Source organism: Danio rerio, chromosome 25 (genome assembly GCF_052040795.2).
Source record: "Danio rerio strain M-AB ecotype USA chromosome 25, GRCz13ab, whole genome shotgun sequence".
NCBI lineage: Eukaryota > Metazoa > Chordata > Actinopteri > Cypriniformes > Danionidae > Danio > Danio rerio.
In genome coordinates, this window is record NC_141045.1 from 13,546,190 (window position 1) to 13,561,451 (window position 15,262).

A 15,262-nucleotide genomic window follows, 5' to 3' on the forward strand; every position below is an offset into this window, starting at 1 on the left:
ATAATTATTATTTTTATTATTTGTTGATTGAAATACATTAATATGTATGTATTAGTAGTACTACTAGCATTAGTATTTAACTGAAACTTAGTATCATAATATTACTATGCTATATTTTTATTGATTGATTTTTTTTATAAATGAATGCAAAAGCATTAATAATAATTGTAATAGCCGAAGTGGCAATTAGAAGCGTTCCTCCAATTTGTTCATGCTTGTCTTTCTGCAATATTTGAACCTTACCTGCAGCAGTTCTGATGAGGCACTCCAAAAAGGGAACATGAGATAAAGTCTAATTTGCCCAAATTCATTTACTGTTCTTTCTTCAAAATGGATTACGAGGGTTGAAAAATTGAAAAAGAAAGAACCGAGCGCAGAAGAAAACCTGTGTGCTTGGCCTTGAGAGTATGATAATGGATTTGTACCCAATTATCCTCGAACCAAGTATGTAGAGACCCAGTTGGTAGATTATATAAGTTGTAATCTTCAGTAATGGCAGGTTGTGAGCATGAAAGGTATTCCAGTGGAAAAACATGGAAAAAGAACATTAGAGCTCTCCAAATGCTACGTGCCGGCGTTCTGAGTGCACTTTCTACCCATGGGCCAAAGCGCTTCGCTTAGGGGCCAAAAACATGGCAGATATAACATTATGGTATAGGGTTTGCATTTGAGATTTTTTCCAAATAATGGTCTTTCATTCGGCTCTTTTCTCTTTGTCAAGGGTCATCATCTTCCCTTTTAGGTTTTGTTTTTTGGTTTTACATCCCCCCACCCTCGTTCTCCGGCAAAATGCACGTGGAAGATTAATTTCCTCTGCATCCAGAGCCCGAGTGGAAGATGGAGGGTCCTTAAGGCTTGCTTTTTTCGACTGATATGAGGGCCTAATGACGAAGAAGCAAAACAAAGAGCACCAGGATATCGCAAATTCTGCACTAATGAAACTTTCAGTGCAGATTCCAGCCTTGAAAATGGCCAGGCCAGTGGAAACTCAAAAGTACACTCAAACCGGTGGCATATAGCCTTAATTACGAAGCTATTGCGTGCTAGCCGTAATTGGAAAAAGCAGTTTTAAAAGGTTGCTTTTTGCGCAGAAGCAGCGGAGATGCTGTTTTTTTAACATTTCTGGAAATCTACGTTGCATAGAGGCTGTGTTTGACATTTAAAAAGAAGCTTTTACCTTCTCAATGCAGTTGGTACTCAGCAACATAATGGAATGTTGCTGTAATTGTAGCTTCCTCCAAACTTTTTTTTTTCCCCATAATTTGTTTTTTCAAGTCACAATTCCTTCTTTTCCTGGTCCATTTATGTCCGTTTGATGATTGTGACTTTTATGCGTGTGTATTCACATCATCTCCAGGCAAAATAAGGCAAGATTTGCTGAAAAGAAAGAAAAACAGCAATTATTTTGCAGGAAATTCTCAATATTATCTAATAATAATTAAAAATCTCTATGTGTTGAACATTTCCCGAGATCAACAGGTTGCATATTATCATGCTTCATCTCGAACATAACCTAAACTGAAGCATTATTACAGACTTTTCAAGTCATGTTCAGTGAAAAGGGCCTTTGTGGAGCAAACAGAATAACACAGATCTGCCTGCCGTCTGCTTGGTCAGTGTGTGTAAATATATTCTCCTAACACTAAACCCTCACAGATAGAAATAAAGCTGAGTGCTCGCTCATTGGCTTACCGGAATACATGGCTGCCTTCGATTGGCTGTGCTGATCAGCTGACAGGATGCTGTTGCTTAGAAACATTGTTTCCTACCGAAGCCAACCCTTCTCTGCAGCCTTGCCAGTCCAATCAATGTGGCCACAGACTGGCAGTTTTTATCTCATGCTGGATTTCAGATCCGTTCCCTTTATGTGTTGCATCTCATAAAAATACCATTTTTTAATAACAGAATTATTAAATGTATGAAAGGATTGCCTAAAATGTTAACTGAGGGAGTTATCTATGCACTGTTTTGTTTGCAATAAAGATGCATTTAAAAATAATATTAAACAAGCCCTTTTGACATCAAAAATTGAATTGTTTACATGCAATACGGACGGCAGATGCAATACAACACATTTCAGCCTCGTCTTTAAGTATCAGGCAAATTCTAATTCTGGTTTCCCTGGAAACCTCTCAGAGCCAAACAAAGGATGAAGGGTAAAGGACAAGTGCAGGATGCCGATCTTTCTTTTGTGGATGAGTGTGCATGCAAGAAGCCCTGTGTGCGATATGCGTGCGCACGTGTGTGTTTGTGTGTGTGTGTGTGTGTGTGTTATGGGGGAGGGAAACATTCTGGACAGGCATAGTTGGGTTCATAATGAGCGTGTATGGCGTGTCATGGGACTACGTGTAAAGAGTGCTCGCATCTCCTTGTACATCAGTCCTCGGTGAGAGCCGGAGACTGCAGGGCATGCAAATCAGGAGTGATTTCAACACCCGCTGCTTCATCTCCACCACAGATTTTTCCCGATTTTAAGTTTGTTTACTCCTTGTCATATTTCCCTTTCAGCAAATATGCCCATGTGCACCTTTCTTATGCCTTTAGTCATTTGAAAAAAATAAAAAACAAAAGAATATGAATGACAAGAGGCAACAAGAGCAATGGATTCTTTATGGTGCAGACTTTAGAATAAAGGTTCTTTATTGGCATTATTGGTTCTTTATAACGAAAATTTAACATCCCACAAAATAAGGTTGCTACTTTTCACCCATAGCGTTAAGAACTGTTCACTGAAAGGTTGTGGTAGAAAACCAAAATTGTTGGCATCACTGCAAAAACTCAATTTTAATGCGTTGTTGTTAAATACACTTTTAGAATCTCTTGAATTTGGTAACCTGTGTGAATTTAAGAACAACTTTTAACATCTACGATCTTTTCTATTGCGGAAAAAAAAAGTTCTTTATAGTTAAAAAAAACTCTTGGCCATTTTAACAAATGTTCATTTGAATGTTCTCGGTGGAACCCAAAGGAATTCTTCAGTGTAATTATGAAAACCCACTTTTCAAACCTTTATTTTCGAGTGTAGATTGATATGCTGCATCATCAATGGCTCAAGTTAGATATGAGGTTCCTTGCTTGCATAAAGAATCTTTAAATTCCACTGCACCGGTTCTTTGTAGGTTCTTTAAATTAATTAAATGTTCTTTAACTGCCCCAACAAGAAAAAAATGCTTGTATTGCATTTCTTAACTCCTAATGCCGCTAGTAAACACACTCAATGCATTTTTGTTTTCAACACATCCTATAATTTCAGCCTCTACCAAATGATTATGTTGGTTATCTGGTAAAAGTACCGAAATAAATACATATAGTAATAAAAATATGAAGTGTAAGACCAAAAATATTCCAAAATAAAACATTTTTGATTACTAAATCACCTTTATAAGTATGCCATAAAATATTTCAGATTCTCATTTAACATGTTTTCTTGTTTTTTCTTTAACAATAAAAGCAAGATCAAGTGTAATTATGTTTGTTTGAGTTTTATTTTTTATTTTTTTGTAAACCAACAATGTGGTGTGTATAAGCCATTATTTAAATTACTTTAACAGTCAATATTCTAAACTGTAAAACATAGTCAACTGTTTGGTAGAGGGGTAGTCAAAGCGTTAAGCTATAAGAAAAATAATGGCTATTTGGAAAACCAAAATTATTCTACACTCCTTTCCAAATGTGTTTTCACAGTAATGCCAGAAGAACCATTTATATACAGCCTAATGTAGATTTATATACAGCAATAACGACATCAAATCCTGCAATATTTTGAATGTGTTTGCTTAAGGTTCTATAAAGAATCTTTAATATCCAGTAAACGTTTTCCTTGCGCACATGGTGCGTCAGTGAATTTTTTTTTCAGAATATACTAAAAAGAAAAACATTTTAAGGACTGTTGGAAAGGGTCTAAATGGCTCTTCAACTCTTAAATGCACTCTTAAAATGAAAGTATAAAAGTGGATTTTCACAGGGCTCTCACGGAAGAAAATTCTTGGCATGAAAAATATTGTATTAACAAGAAAAAGCTTTTTCCACTACAAAGGTCTTTTTGTGTTCAAAAGGTCATAATGTTATAAAGAACTTTAAATATTGGAAGTGGAAAACCCTCCAAAAATTTTTTTTAAAGTTTTGATGGAACATTTCCATTTTCCAAAGCTTCCAAATATCGTGTATTGCAAATATTCCAAAGCCTCCGAATATCACGTAAAAGTACTTTTATAGCCTGTCTTGTGTGTATAGTTTAAGTATTTTGTTTTATACTATATGTTAGTTATGCATAATTAAAAAAAAAAATTTTTTTAAAGCTCTAATGTCCAGTGCTATGTTTGTATTTACGAATAATCTATGTAGCACCATTGTCCTGCGAGACATGAAATTTCGCTCCTCTGTATGCCCACACATGGAATGGAATGACAGTAAAACTCGACTCGACTTGACTTTCTTTGCAGAACCCAAAATGGTTCTTCCACGCCATCGTTGTGAAAATCTGACTTTTTAAATATTTGTTTTTAAAACTATAGCTTTATATACCGCAACAATGACACAACAATGTCGCATCCCACAAGACACTGAATACTGGTCACTGGAACAGAAGAATAAGGTGGGAAAGAATTGCACCAGATGAGGGTGAAAATGTTCCAGGCGAGTGCCTTAAAATGGCTTTTGTCTCGCATTTCTGTAATTGTGGCCACTCTCCTTATCCCGCGCTGATTGCTTCGCCAGCCCTGTTTTCTTGTTTTTTTGCTTGTATGGATCGCAAATCTCCAGCTTTTATGGGGCTCCGGGGGCCAGAGTGGAAGAGCAAGCAGGACAATATCTGCAGCCTTTCAGGGAGGACACGCCGCTCGCTTCAGGTCAGCAGAGATGGACCAGAAGTTTGGATAGAAATGATTTCACCATTTCATCAAAACACGCTCTTTAAAGGGAGGCAAAGAGAGGTCAAGTGCAGAAACCACACTCAGGCAGAATTACCCTCTCACCCCTTAAGAAAGCTAAGGGGGATCTCAGCAGGGAAGCCTGGGCGCCACATCACGCCTGCGCCGAAAAGCCGGCCATCAGTGTGCAACGGCAATTTCTGCCACTTGGGGATCACAGGTGAAAGGAAATTGATGGGCACTTTTCTATTATTAGTGCCAGTGAAGGAAACATTAGTGTCAGAAGAACTTGTCGAGTTGCTTGTGGTTCTCTCCACCCATGTTCCCCAGAGGACGTTATACTTTTCTTGCCAGACTTGATGCATGGGCGCCAGAGTTCGCAAAATCCTCCTATATGTGAATGCTGGGCAAATTCATGGATTCCAATGACATCACTTCCGCTTTGCTCGCCGCCATTTTTTTATCCTAAATGGCAAAGCACATGTAGCACATCTAAACAGATTCTTTTATTGGTTGTGATCCATAATTATTAACTTTGCCAAGCCTAACCTTGTTGATCAGAAAGATGTCAAAAACACAATTAGCACACCACTAATGAAAAGCAACAGTCAATGTGTTTACATGGACAGTAATGTACCAATATTAACACAATTAAGACGGTACTCTGATTAAGGGTACTTTCACACTTGGTTCGATTGCCTGGTCCGAACCCAAGTTCAATAGTCCTCCCTCCGCAGGTTTGTGTTCACGTTGTCTTTTTTCCTTCTGAACCCTAATATGGTTACGCCATCAAGCTGCTGTTTTGTGTACAGGTTTTGCTAGGTAACGGCCACAAAAGCAAAGCGCCAAAATGAAGACGTCCGCATATCACAGTTGTTCTGCTTTTATTGTAACTTTTGATTTTGTTATTAAAACCAAAATACAGAGCCATTTTTATCTATTTGCTGCAAAAAATATTAAAAACCTTCAGAACATCAGGCAATGTTTGCAAGGTCGTTTTTGGTGGTGGCAAGCAGACATTATCACTGTTTGCAATGGGTCAGTCCTGTTTGCCGCCAAGGTAGGTGATCCACAGACACCCACAAATGAACTAAAGTTTGTTGTACAGTTGGCGGTTCACTTCCGTTTTTTGGTATGATTGCATCCATATCAGAAGTGAACTGAACCAAATTTTGCACGAACCATACCCTAGACCACCTCTTTCAGGCAGATTCGAGTACAATTCACGGGTGCGTATCTGAGTTCAGACAACAACCTTCAAACTAGCTAAACGTACTCTATACTGACGTCAAACGAATCTGGGTATGGACCAAAACTGCTAGTGTAAACTTTTTTTATTTTGATTATCTTAGTTTAGCAAAAGTCATACTTGAAGTAAACAATTCAAATGTAAATAAGACATGGGGTATTACTCTTTTAGTTACATTGTTGACTGCATTGCAGTTTAGATATGTAAACCCATTAGACCCTGTCCAAACATAAACAGGTATTTTTATAAACAGAGTTTTCACCATGTTTTAAAATAAAATCTTTCTCCAAACTGAAACACAAAAAACGCACTGTAATGCAAATAAAGGACACGTCAAAGCAATAGATGAATAGATAAATTTAGATAAATTTAGATAAATTTACACCAAATGGGGAATGACGTATATTTCGCGAGTAAATTGCATACAAGTCAATGCAAATGTGAGAACAGAGGCTGATAACCATACCACGGTCAAACAATGTGGAATACACATTATGCTTGCCACTAACCAGCTAAATTTGCCTCATTCACGTCTCCGTGTTTGGCACGCTGGGCCATTTTGGTCAATCAGAAAGGAGAAAACGAAGTGAATATTGAAGTCATGAGACGAAAATTCCAGTTATAGTGTCCACACAACAACACTTTTTTAGAAAGTTTCGGTTTCAGTCACCCGATACTCCATGTAGAAAAAAAGTGTGGTTTTAAAAAAAGCCGTGTTCATGTGGACAGGTGGTCAGGCACTGGTCAACTGTTTTGATTGCAAACAATAGCACAGCAATAACATAGCATGAAAAATAATTAACTGCACTGCAATTGACTGATTTTGTAAAACGAAAACTAAAACTATACAATTCTTAAAACTTGTCGCATTGTGGATGTCGAGGAGATATGAAATTGGGTCAGCCTTACGGTAATGAGCTATGACTTTGTTGGACAGCAACCACCTGTAACAGATTTGTGTATTTATGAATTGTGTTTTGAATTTATGAATTGAATTTGTGTATCTATGAACCTTGTTTTGAATTTACGAATTGGATTTGTGTATTAATGAATTGTGTTTTAAATTTACGAATTGGATTTGTGTATTTATGAATCGCGTTTTGAATTTACGAATTGGATTTGTGTATTTATGAATCACGTTTTGAATTTATGAATTGGATTTGTGTATTTATAAAATCGTGTTTTAAATTTACGAATTGGATTTGTGTATTTATAAATCGCGTTTTGAATTTATGAATTGGATTTGTGTATTTATGAATCGCGTTTTGAATTTACGATTTGGATTTGTGTATTGGATTTTGTAAATGTGAATTGAGTTTTGGATGTATAAATTATATTTTGTAAACGTATTATTTTTGAGACGGATCTGGCTCCATATAACATGCTAACCCTATAATGCAACATAAAATAATTCAGCCTGTCTCATCATAAATACAACAAATCGCTGTTCATTCCAACAAATGTGACATCACATAAAATCTACGAACAGTCTCCATTGCTGGGATCATTAGCTAATTATTTAGCATGGTTATACCTGGAAATACTGCACCTTCTGCCAGGTAATCGGGGTTTCCTCGCAGGGGCTGCAGAACAGATGCTGCTTCTCGCTAAATACAATGAATTACTTATGGGCCGCTTAGCTAAACAAGGAATCGTGCTGTACAGGTTTGCATAACAGCGATACGGACATCTGTCAGTGTGACTTTTGAACCGCCTGTGCCTCGGCCTGGCAGGTAACCTGACGCTTATCACTGCGCTGCTGGGCCGCAGGTAGATTAGGGGCACCGGCAACCGAAGATCTCTTTAATGAATAATAGAAACAGCCCTCGCCCATGCTGACCCGGAAAATCAGGAGATTTCCCCTCCAATTAGAGGATATAAATGAAGGATTGTGGATATGTATAAAGGCTATAAATACATTCAGTTTTAAGCTCAGTTTTAGGTCAGGATGCACAGGTTTGAACACACTGTTTGTAGTAGAGTTGACAACAAAATAAAACCAACATTGTATGTACAGGCATATATGATTTTTTTTTAGCTGAAAAGTAATACTTTATGTAACAACTTTTACATTTTTAGTTTAAAACTGAGATTTTATGTAATAACATTCTATTTTTAATGTTTGTATGTTATATTTGTGTGTATATATGTAGTATTATATAAGTATAATGCTACAAATTTATTATGTTCTTCTAATTTTTCTTGCTAGTATTATTACATAAAATATCCAGAATATATTAATATTGCACAAATGTATACAGAAAGTAATGAAGAAAATGTAAAAGAAAGTATTAATGTAAAAAACAATAACTGAAATACATATAAATGTTACGTCTCTCTATAAAAATATCCTATATCACATATATATATATATATATATATATATATATATATATATATATATATATATATATGTGTGTGTGTGTGTGTGTCTATATGTGCATATATATTATTCTTTGAACGTAACTTCCACAAATAATGAGGGACCACTGTGTGTGTGTGTGTGTGTGTGTGTGTGTGTGTGTATATATATATATATATATATATATACACACACAGTGGTCCCTCATTATTTGTGGAAGTTACGTTCAAAGAATAATCTGCAATAGGCGAAATCTGCAAAGTAGTCAGCTTTATTTATTTTTTTACAATTATTAAAGATGTGTTAAGGCTGTAAAACCCCTCACTACACACATTATACACTTTTCTCAGACAGGCATTAACATTTTTACACTTTTCTCTTTAAAGTTCAAACCTTCGTAGAAAAATAAGTCCAGTATTATAGAATGAAACCAAAGATCAAAACCATTTGATTTTCATTTATTTATTGCATTATGCATTTATTGCAGCCGTGTAACTTCTAGTAGCTTCTTGTACAAACTCAGTGTTTGATTTTCATTTTTATACACACGATTATGCAGTCAATTTGTTATGCGGTGGTATAAATGCAATATCACCCTCGTAGCAGTGCAATATAGTCGTATATTGGCACTGGTGGGGCACTAGGGCACTCGAGCCAAAGCCCATCAGTGCTGATATACAGCCATAACGCACTGCTATGAGTGTGATACTTAAGTAATATCACACTTGTAGCAGTGCGATATGGCTGTATATCGTGTTAATGAAAAAGAAAATCAAACACGGAGTATCTAAAAACCTTTTATATTAGGAACTAATTTCTTCCGTCGTTCATTCACATCTGCAGCTCTTACTTTCCAACGTTCACCAACGTCACTTTAAAGCTAGTGTTTGAATGATTCTCAAGCGTAATGTATAAGTGAAGACAAAACAGGTGATTTTGCTGACATTTGAAGATTATAAGGCTGAACTTGACATGAAATGCCATCAGTCTACAGAGATATCTTCTTATAGTGTTACAGTCTACAGTATTTCTCTGTTGTAATCGGGATATCACAATAATTAACCCTGAAAAAGCAACGCAATCATTACCAGATTGCTGTTGTGTTTGTGGTATGGAAAAACGTTAAACACATGCGGGCATTTCTTCTTTCTGCCAACACAACACACATTCCTGTTATGCAAGTAACTGTAAAAATACAGCACTACAACATACAAAAGAAAAAGATCGACTTAGAATATCACTTAATGATTTGATCAGCTGTAGTTCGAAATCGTTTCAATCATCTAAGCAAGGGCTTATTATGCAGTCCTGGCGCCATCTTGTGGATAGACAACGTCAACCGTCTTTGGCTAATGGACGCCAGTGCGCTGTCCCTTTAGAAATTATAAATATTTTGAATAGGCACTAGCCTTATAAATAAACTGCAAAATTGCAGTCTAAACGACTACATTCTTGACTTAAAAAGCCTCAAAAGTACATTATGTTGTCCAATAGCTGCAATATTTGTCAAACTGTAGTGAGATTATTGATCTGCTGTCACTCTATGTGGGCGGAGTAATACACAAAGGTGGCTGTACAAGTGCTGTTACTGCAGAATATCACACTGTTATCAGCCAATCAGATTCGAGAACAGGACAGAACTTTTGTGTGTGAGTGTGTGTGTGTATGTGTGTGTGTGTGTGTGTGTGTGTGTGTGTGTGTGTGTGTGTATGTATATATATATATATATATATATATACATACACACACACACACACATACAAACTCTACACAGTATTCAGCAGTAAAATATACAAGTATCACATTTAAACTTTATATATTTTATGTATAAACTATTACATCATATATTATTTTTATTATAAATGTATAATAAAACGAGGCATATTGCGCAGCTGTGAGATCTGAGACTTTGTAAGAGATTTTTAAGAGTGCACTTCCCTCCCGGATAACAAATTGGATCTCAAATTGTTCCTGGTTTTCCATGCATGCGCTTCAACAATTACATTGTATATCAAATGCCAATTTGTGCATATCCAGATTATTGGTTTTAATTCATTGATTGCAATCTCCATGATAAATACCCTCTTAATTTGCTGCTAATTACCCACATGTCATCTGTGTGGTGTGACAGCAAAAATACAAATTAATAGCGATTATGAAGAACACAAATCTCCAAACACTCGTGCCCTTCGGACATGCTCTTTGTTAAGTGCTCCGTCTCGTCTTTAAGATCGAATGGTTTTGTTTACAAACACTCTCAAAAAGCGTGTATTTCGAATCAGTGATCACACGTGCAGGATAAGCATCCAAAATTCAAGCAGACATGAATGACAAGATGACCTGTGTCACACAAGCAGCCTAGTGCCAAAGAAAAGGTCAAAGAAACAGTGCTGAAATACGAAAACAATCATGCAAATGTCTGATAATGTACAGTAGAACGGCACGGAAACGCACAAAGGCCTCACAAAACAACATGATGAAGCAAACATTTTCAGTCCCGGAGTACACTGGAATAGTGCTGGGAACACAATGGGGGGGACAAATAGCACATTTGTGCCTGAAAATACACCTCTTGTGGCTTTTTTTCCTTCCAACCAAATTATGGAAATGTAAAATGGCTGTCTGCGCTTCCTTGCAGCTGCCGTCTCCTAAGTGGATAAAATTCATGCTAAGGTAAAAACATAATTTCCCAATTTCTTTGTTGCGCATCGACAGCACTTTAATCCCATTTATTATTGTGAAGGAGATTCTGGCATTTAAAATTGGTCCATCTTATTGAGCTCACAAAGGTTTCGGGGACTAAAACAAGAATGTGTTAAATTTAACAGGAAAACGAGGTTCAATTCAGCCAGGGGGAATATGACTAACTAAATGTTACTTGGGTGTTTGGAGGAAAGTGCACGGTTCTGTTGCATTCATCTGGATGTATGGCATGATAATAAATAAACAGGGATTCAAACAAGTATGGGGGAAAGGTGAGAAAACTGCATGTATACCCAGCAAGCATTTTTTAATTTTAAAAGATGTCTAATAGATATGGAGCCAGATCAGTCTCAAAAATATAACGTTTACAAAATCAAATTCATACAAGCACAGCACAATTCATATGTACGAAATTCAATTTGAAATTCAAAACACAATTTATAAATTCAACATACAATTCGCCAAATAAATTAGATTTTGTGTGTATTTTTGAATTTACGAATTGGATTTGTGTATTCATGAATCGTGTTTTGAATTTACAAATTGAATTCGTGTATTGATGAATCGCATTTTGAATTTACGAATTGGATTTATGTATTCATAAAACGAGTTTTGATTTTACAATTTATGAATCGTGTTTTGAATTTACGAATTGGATTTGTGTATTTACGAATTACATTTTGAATTTACGAAATGGATTTGGGTATTTGTGCATCACGTTTTGAATTCATGGATTAGATTTATATATTTATGAATCACATTTTGAATTTCGAATTGAATTTGTGTATTTATGAATCATGTTTTGAATTATGAATTGGATTTGTGTATTTATGAATCATGTTTTGAATTCATTTATTGGATTTGGGTATTTATGAATCACATTTTTAATTCGCAAATTGTATTTGTGTATTTATGAATCACGTTTTGAATTCATTAATTCAATTTGGGTATTTATGAATCACATTTTGAATTTATAAATTCAATTTGGGTATTTATGAATCACATTTTTTAATTCACAAATTGGATTTGTGTATTTCCAAATTGCGTTTTGAATTCAGAAATTGGATTTGGTTATTTATAAATGACGTTTTTAATTCACAAATTTGTATTTGTGTATCTATGAATTACATTTTGAAATTGCGATATATATATATTAGATATGTGTATTTACGAATCACGTTTTGAAATTACAAATTGGATTTGTGTATTAGATTTTGGAAATTTGATTTGTGTTGTGGATGTATAAATTATATTTTGGAAATGTATTATTTTTGAGACTGATCTGGCTCCATAAATAGATGTCTAATAGACGTCTAAACATAGTCGTCTTGGTTAAAACAAGGCTAAATTTGGGCTGTCAGTGAAAATATAATAGACATCTAAGAATAGACCAAAACTAGACTAGTCATCAAATAAACAAAAATTAATGACTGCACATATAAAGTCTGTCTAATATGTCTATTTGACGACTAGTCTAGTTTTGGCCTCTTCTTATATGTCTATTAAATTTTTACTGACAGCCCAAGTTTAGCCAAGCTATTTACATTTAGATGTCTATTAGATGTCTATTAAACACAAAATTGATTCCTGAGTAGTAAAACCAGCCCTGGTGTAAAAGTGTACACTTTTGTTTCGGAACGTGTCTCGATTGACCAGTTAGCGCGGTTCGTTTGGCATATGTGAACAGGGCAATCGCGCTCTGTTCCGCGCCAAAGTAATCGCTCTGAGATCGCTTGAATGAGGTGGTCTCGGCTCGATTGAAACGAACCCTGGAGCAGTTCGATTGCAGTGAGAAAGCGATCCGATCCGAGCGCGGTTATATCACAGTGTTTTATGGATATGTAATAGGCTTACGGCTATATGAAGAGAGAATTATGAGTAGGGCGGGAAGTTTCGCGAGTCTCCGGATGCCCGCAAACGAGTGATGATCTCCCGGTAATCTTGCGTCTCCCTCCCGGTACTCAAATAGGCATCGTCGGGCACCCTTCTCACCCCTCCCCACCGCGTCTCTCCTCAGACACGTTGCGCGCGCACACCCTGTCAATCACCACCAAACCACCACCTCTCCTGACAGCTTAGCGGGACGCTGCAAAATAAACCCTGACACTCTGACCAATGTGAGGAGAGTTTGGTCCGTTTTGAAACTTTGCAGTGTGAAAGCGAACCGCTCCAAAAGCAAAGAGCAACAATGTAACAATTGTAATCTCTGTTTCGGAACAACTGAATCGATTCACAAGTGTAAAAGCACCCTCAGACTGAGACATCAAGCACAACATGCTCATTTGTAATTTACCTTTAGGAATATCTGAATCTGCCTTTTAAACTAATTCTAACAGGTTATTGATAAAAAGTTGTATGCATTTTAAGCAGGCTAAAACGAGTTAGTTTTGTGTTGTATAGTTTTCTCTTACATTGCAAGTCCAAAACAGTCACAAAACTGAAAACTCAAATTTATGCAACCCTTTGCCAAAATTAAGACCGAATTCATTCAGCCTAAACCTCGTGTTGTAAAAGATGAAATGATATGCAGAGACTAAAACAATACAGGCTAATTAGATGGCAATGCTAAGCTAAACCGCAGGCTGCTTGCCCTCTTTCTCTTCACTCTTTCACATCTCAGAATTTAAACAACATTACCCTTTATAGACATAGTTTTCAAAGTGATGCATAAAGAACGCTGTACTTGTTGAAACAATACGTTCTAGCCTACAATTACCTATGTAAATTCAAGGATTACATTAATCTCTTCTGTGTTATGTATAAAAGAAAACTCGGCTTGGTAGATTACTTATAAATTGTAATCAGATTGCAAGTTATATGACAAAATTTGTGGTAAGTAATTAAATTACACATTTGCGGTAGCGTAATTTTATTGATAAAATGCTTCATAAAACTAAAACTAGTATACCTTGCTGTTAGTGTTTGCTTATAGTATCATCTTATGATTTTAAAATAGTTATTTAAGTAAATTCAATATTGGAAACACAAATTTCACAGGAGAATTACTGCTACGTCAAATATTACATCTAAAAATGTGACCAAATCTGTCATATAACCCCTCTCCGTCGACAAAAATGTGATAAATAAATGTGACGGGTTTATAACAAAAACATAAAGGCGTAAACGCAAATGATTGGGGAGAATTTACTTCCATTGTCAATATAGCATCATGTACTGTAATCCATAAAAACTAATAGTAGTCTGATTATTCATTCATTCATTTTTTTTTCAGCTCAGTCCCTTTATTAATTCAGGGTTGCCACAGGGGAATGAACCACTAGCTTATCCAGCACGTTTTACACAGCTGATGACCTTCCAGCCGCAACCCATCACTGGGAAACATCCATACACATTCATTCACACACATATACTACCCAATTTAGCCTATACCCAATTCACCAGGACCACATGTCTTCGGACTTGTGGGGGAAACTGGAGCACCTCGAGGAAACCCACGCCAACATGGGGAGAACATGCAAACTACACACATAAATGCCAACTGAAGCTCGAACCAGGCGAATGTGCTACTTACTGTGCCACCGCGTTGCCCTAGTCTGATTATGAGTATTTTAAAAAGTACTCTAATTACAAAGGCACTGATTACATAATCTAGATTACATATAATTTATTACTACCCAACTCTAAAAAATAAAAAATTTTCATTAGATCTACTGTATGTGAATCTCATACATGACCAATTTTGATCTCAAAAAGTTTGTAATCAGTCACTGATTACAAATTACATGAGAAAATTTGTCGTCAGTAATTAAATTACACACTTAAGGTAATCTTACTGATATGCAACGTATGTGCAGTTAATACTTCATGATCCTAAAACTAATATACCTTGGTGTAAGTGTTTGCTGTTGGGACAACTTCAAGGAATTAAGTTAACGCGTCAAGGAGGAACATGAAACAATTAAGGGTAACACTTTACAATAAGGTTCATTAGTTAATGCATTTACTAACATGAACTAATCATGAACAACACTTGTACAGCATTTATTAATCATAATTGAACATTTACTAATGCATTATTAACATCCAAGTCCATGCTTGTTAACATTAGTTAATGCACTA

At 35.9% G+C, this 15,262-nt stretch overlaps 1 long non-coding RNA gene across 3 annotated transcripts in view; it reads right to left on the reverse strand.

Moving 5' to 3' along the window:
• Nucleotides 1-1,177: 1,177 nt before the first annotated feature.
• The window catches only part of LOC147830819 (uncharacterized), a 75,064-nt gene continuing 60,979 nt past the window's right edge, over nucleotides 1,178-15,262 (reverse strand). For all 3 annotated transcript variants that reach the window (XR_015526265.1, XR_015526263.1, XR_015526264.1), the window contains exon 5: nucleotides 1,178-1,377. This is a non-coding gene — a long non-coding RNA (uncharacterized LOC147830819). The remainder of the gene's footprint in view (nucleotides 1,378-15,262) is intronic.